At 41.5% G+C, this 6,211-nt stretch overlaps 1 pseudogene; it reads right to left on the reverse strand.

Moving 5' to 3' along the window:
- Nucleotides 1–4,139: 4,139 nt before the first annotated feature.
- On the reverse strand, nucleotides 4,140–5,134 carry LOC138833406 (mRNA decay activator protein ZFP36L1-like; annotated as a pseudogene).
- Between the last annotated feature and the right edge of the window lie 1,077 nt (nucleotides 5,135–6,211).

The raw sequence follows: 6,211 nt of genomic DNA on the forward strand, positions 1-6,211 counted from the left end.
AAGAAAGAAAGAAAGAAAGAAAGAAAGAAAGAAAGAAAACCTATCAGAAATGGATGCATTTTTAGAGAAATACAAGTTACCCAATCTGAGCAAAGAACGAATCAATTAAAAAAGCCAATATCTTACAATGAGATAAAGGAAGCAATCAGAAGTTTTCGAACAAGGAAAAGCCCAGGACAAGATGCATTCACTACGGAATTCTGTAAGACGTTTAATGAGGAACTAACACCCATACTCCCCAGCCTCTTCTATGAAATAGAAAAAGAGGGAGCTATCCAAAACTCATTCTACGATGCCAATATCACACTCATCCCCAACCCAAGCAAAGACCCAACAACAGCAACAACAAAAAAACTACAGACCAATCTTCTTGATGAACACAGACAAAGATCATTAACAAAATTCTATCCAACAGAATCCAGAAACATATAAAAAAAACATACATCATGACCAAGTAGGCTTCATTTCAGAGATGCATGGATGGTTTAACCTACATAATTTAATAAATGTAATCCATCATATCAACAGACCCAAGGTCAAGAGCCACATGAGTATCTCCATTGATGCAGAAAAAAGCTTTTGATATGAGACAATATTCATGTTAAAAGCTCTGGGAAAAATAGGAATAGAAGGAACATTCCTTAAAACAATAAAAGCCATATACGACAGACCAACAGCCAATATTATACTTAATGGGGAAAACAACCAATTCTCCTAAAATCAGGAACAAGGCAAGGATTCCCACTTTCTCCACTCTTCTTCAATATACTTCTGGAAACCTTAGCCAGAGCAATAAGGCAAGAAAAAGACATTAAAGGGATCCGCATAGGGAAGGAAGAAGTTAAATTATCTCTTTGGGCAGATGACAGGATACTATACCTCCATGATCCCAAAAACTTCACCCTCAAGCTCTTAGAACTTATAAACTAATTCAGCAAAGTAGCAGGATACAAAATAAACCCACAAAAATCAGTTGCCTTCCTGTACACAAACAATGTACAAGCAGGAAAGGAAATCAAGGAAACGGCCTCATTCACAATACCCCCCCCCCAAATAAAATATTTAGGAATTAGCCTAACCAAAGATGCAAAAGAACTGTTTAATTAAAACTATAAAAACTTAAAGAAAGAAATTATAGAGGACACCAGAAAGTGGAAAGACCTTCCCTGTTCTTGGATAGGCAGACAATGTAGTGAAAATGCCAAAATTAATATACAAATTTAATGCAATTCCTATTAAAATCCCAATGATGTACATTGCTGAAATACAGAAAGAAAACAGTCCAAAAATTCATATGGACATCAAAAGAACTAGAATAGCCAAAATAATTCTAGGCAAAAAAGAAAACATGGGAGGGATCTCGATGCCTGACTTCAAACTCTATTATAGATCCATAATGACAAAGACAGCATGGTACTGGCACAAAAACAGACCCCTGAGGGGCTGGGAAGGTGGCTCAGTGGTAGAGCACTTGCTTTGCATGCCTGAGACCCTGAGTTCGATTCCTCAGCACCACATAAGCAAAAAGAAAAAAGCCGGAAGTGGTGCTATGGCTCAAGTGGTAGAGCACTAGCCTTGAGCTGAAGAGCTGAGGGACAGCACCCAGGCCCAGAGTTCAGGCCCCATGACCAGACCCCCCCATAAAAGAAACAGACCCCCAAAGACCAAGGGAATAGAATAGAAGATCCAGAAACAAAACTACATGCCTATAATCAGCTGAAAATGACAAAGGAGCCAAACACATACAGTGGAAGAAGCACAGCCTCTTCAACTACTGGTGCTGGGAAAACTGGGCGGCCACATGCAGAAAACTAAAAGTGGACTCCAGCCTGTCACCATGCACTAACCACTCTTAGGCATCTATCCTGAACAACAGGAACCAGGATACAAGGACATATGCACCTCCATGTTTATTGCAGCACTGTTCACAATAGCCAGGATATGGAAAAAACCCAGATGCTCTCACTACAGATGAATGGATCAAAAAATTGTATTTATATCCAATGGAATATTATGCTGCCATTAGAAAGAATAAAATAATGGCATTCACAGGGAAATGGATAGAACTAGAAGAAATCATGTTGAGTGAGGTAAGCCAAGAGGAAAGAGACAAATGGCACATGGTCTCCCTGATAAGTGGATGTTAAATCCAGAACATACACAGTAAACAAGACTCGAGAAACAAAAGACCCCCACTCATCTAGTCCAATGATTACTAAATGACCCCATGCCGCTGACCACATATGGTATATATGTGCACATCGGAGGGAAACTAGGAGGAGGACACAGAACTAGAGGGAAACGGGAAAACATACAACAGTGGGACCCATCGGCTGCACCGGACATTGATCAAAACAAACCAAGCAACTTAAAGGCAGCGATGGGAGGGAGGAAATGAGTGGGAAAGAGAAAACAGCTGACACTATGCAATATCACTCAATATGGAAGAAATAACTGTATAGTCAAAGCCCATAGAAATCATAAACTTCATGGACCATGATAGGCAATTTGTCCCATGAGTGTTAGAATGTGTTTGTGACTTTAACTAAGCATCACTATCCCAAAATACTTTGAAATTTATGAAATTATGTAATCAATCACAATAAAAAATTTGGAAAAAAGATACATAAGAAATATGAACACTGACATAAAATACATCATAAATAGGAGAAAGAAGACTTGCATAAATGGAAAATGACTTGCCAGGTGTCATGGACCATCTCACTAATTGTAGCTTCTAAAGTGGCATATTCTAAAGATGGAGGTTCAAAGCAGCACCTGCAGACAAATCTTAAAGACCCTTATTCAATGAATCAGTAAAAGTCAGGAACTAGAGGTGTAGCTAAAGTTCTATGTACAAGTGTTGAACAAAAAATAAGCAAGAGAGCAAGGTCCTGAGTTCAAATTCCAAGGTGGCATGAAAGATAAATATATCAGAGAAACAAAATTTGGGCAATGGCAATTTTAAACTAAAGAAAAACATATACAGGAAAAAGGAAAAGTACATGTTAATACTGTCCTTGAACAGTTTTTTCTCTTGTCCATAGCTCCAATTTGGGATATTTGTTGTTGTTTTTTTGGAAATAATTTTTGGAAAGGTTTTTCTTCCTCAGGTGGGTTTTGAATTACCGTCCTCAGATCTCTTCTTTCTGTGTAGCGAAAATCACAGATGTGAGTCATCCTCCCCTACTTAACTTCCTCTTGTTTTTGCAGTATCCAATTAGTTTGTTTAGGATTTCTTATAGTCTCTTACACATTTTAGAATGAATTTGCAATTAATTTAAACCCAGGTCACAATCTTGTAAGGGGTATTTTGAATGCAAAGGCAATTTGAAAAGTACTGCTCTTTTAGAAATATTTTATCTTTTTGGGTCCAGTTGTGGGGCCTGAACTCTGGGCCTGGGCACTGTCCCTCAGCTCTTCAGCTCAAGGCTAGCGCTCTACCACTTGAGCCATAGCGCCACTTCTGGCTTTTTTCTTTTTGCTTATGTGGTGCTGAGGAATTGAACCCAGGGCCTCAGGCATGCAATGCAAGCGCTCTACCACTGAGCCAACTTCCCAGCCCTCTTTTAGAAATATTAAGTCCTAGCTGGGCACTGATGACTCACATTTGTTATCCTAGCTTCTAGGAGGCTGAGATCTGAGGATCACAATTCAAAGCCAGCCTGAGCAAGAAAGTCTGTGATATTCTTACTCTAATTAACCACCCCCAAAACCAGATATGTAGCTGTTGCTTAAAGAAGTAGAGTGCTAGTCTTGAGCAAAAAAGTTCTGGGACGTTGCCCAGGCCATGACTAAAGCTCCACAACTGATAAAAAGTAAAATAAAGTACAATATTGAGTCCTTTAGTCATAGGACAGGGTTATTTTTTCCATTTCAGTGGATCTACTTGAATTTAAAGGCCTTTTTCCATTTCCAAATCACTCATCTTTTTATTGTTGATGTTCTGTGGTGGTCTTGGTGCTTGAATTCAGGATAGGAGCTATCCTTGAGCTTCATTTAGCATGAAGCTAGTACTGTACCACTTGAAATACAGGTCACTTCCAGGTTTTTTGGTGATTAATTGGATCTAGGATGTGGTGCAGGAGGAAGGGGAGTAGAAGGAATGGATTGGGGGTGTCCCTCCTTACCCTGGTGCTTTAGTCATATGAGATGGAAAGTTTGCTGAAAATGGGCAGGTCTCCTGAATTGTCCAAGATGGGTGAATCTGACCCAGCATGGCTCCTGCTGTACTGCACAGGTAGCCTTGACCCAAGAGAGAATTCTGAGGGGTGGCATGAGAATCAAACATGTGAGAGAACTCAGACATGGATCAGAATAGGAAGGTGGTGGGGTAGACATGAAAGGCAGCCCCATGAAAGAGGTAAAGAACAAATACCTGACTCTAGAAGGTGAAGGGGTTATTGGTGCCATCAGGAAGGTTGGGTGAACCCAGGAGGTCATCGGCAATCAGGATGGGTGTTGGGATGATCGACGTGGGGCTATCTAGCAGCCTCGTGGTGGCAGCAGTCTCATTGGCACTGGAAAATCCAGCAAAGCTAAAGCTATGCTGGAGATAGGGAAGGTCTGCAGAAAGGTCCTGGCCAGGGCTCTGTGTTCCTTGGCTTTGTGGATGAAGTGGCAGCAGGGCTCATAGAGGCAAAGGTTGGTGACATGGAAGGTACTAGATCTTGCACTTGGGATGGCAGGCTAGGCTGTGGAGCTTGTGGATGCTGTGCATGAAGTGACACTTGTCTCTATATTTATAGGTGTTTTCTTCAAATTGGAGGAATAGCTAGTTCTTATAGCGACTGGAATTGACCTGCCCCTTTTGGTCTGCTTCTGATTGGGCAGCAGCTGCTCAGCACCTGTGAGAAAGAGCAGTCTCTGAAGCTGCTGTCCCTAGAGTACAAGACTGGGACTGGCTCACCCTTCAGGTTGCTGATGACCTAGCTCTGGTGGAACTTGGTGCTGGGCAGGGTGTAGGCCAAGTGCCTCCAAGGGAAACACCTCAGCAGCAGGAGAGACCACTGCCTTCCTGTCCAGCAAGCAGCCCCTTCTCTGGGAGCTCTGTCATTGAGCATCTTGGCAACCAAAACTTGCATAAAGCTTCTCTCAAGTTGAAAATGGTGGCAGATATGAGTGGGGTAGTCATTGTGGACACTGACAGAGGACAAAGGTGCAGATTTGGTGTCATGAAGGTCCTGATGTGGGAAAGGTGCTTACTCTGCCACTTAGGTCAGGAGTCCCACATGTCTAATCCCAGGGCCCCTCACCTTTCTCACTCTGCCCTCATAGAACTTTAAGTGGATTTTTTTTGTTTTCTTTTTAGATTATAAAATGTCAGTGCATCAAATACAAGGGATTGCTGCATATTAATTGGGTTGCATGTAGTCAGGTTTTTTGTTTGTTTTTCGTAAGTCGTGGGGCTTGAACTCTGGACTTGGGCACTATCCCTGTGCTCTTCAGCTCAAGACGAACATTCTACTGCTTGAGCCATAGCACCACTTCCGGTATTCTAGTGGTTAATTTGAGATACGTGTCTCACTGACTTTTCTGCTGGGCTGGCTTTGAACTGTGATCCTTAGATCTCAGCCTCCTGAGTAGCTAGAATTACAGGCGTGAGCCACTAGCACCAGGCAAGTAGTCAGTTTTTCATCAGAACAAATACCTGAGAAAAGTATCTTCTGAAGTGAGATTATGTGTGTGGAAGATAGGAAGAAAAATGAGAAAAACTGGAAATGTTGGCAGAGGCTGTAATTTGGGCTTTTGGGGAACAGTGCAAGGATATACATTCAGTGGCACTTTGAAGCAAGGTAGTAAGACCCTCTCAAAAATATTAAATAAAAAAGGGATAGAGGCACAGTTCAAATGTTAGAGCATTGCCTAGTGTGTGTCTGGCCTGGAGTTCACTCCCTAGCCCCAGAGATTTGACTTGGAAGGGGCTAATCTGAGTGTTACATGTAATCAATAGCAGGTTCTCTAGCACTGATCTTTTGATTAAATTGAATTAATGTGTGTGTGTGTGTGTGTGTGTGTGTGTGTGTGTGTGTGTGTGTGTGTGTGTGTGTGTGTGTGTGTGTGTGTGTAGGTGGTATGGTGTAAGAGATAGCAACTGAGTTTCAATCTTCTGAAGGTGAATATCTAGTTTTCCCAGCACCATTTTCAGATCCAATTTTTTCTCTGGTAAAAATGGAACAGTATTGATTCAGTTCACTCTAGAAAGATAGAA

This window comes from Dipodomys merriami, unplaced genomic scaffold (genome assembly GCF_024711535.1).
Source record: "Dipodomys merriami isolate MVZ:Mamm:240054 unplaced genomic scaffold, mDipMer1.0.p SCAF_2065, whole genome shotgun sequence".
NCBI classification, from domain to species: domain Eukaryota; kingdom Metazoa; phylum Chordata; class Mammalia; order Rodentia; family Heteromyidae; genus Dipodomys; species Dipodomys merriami.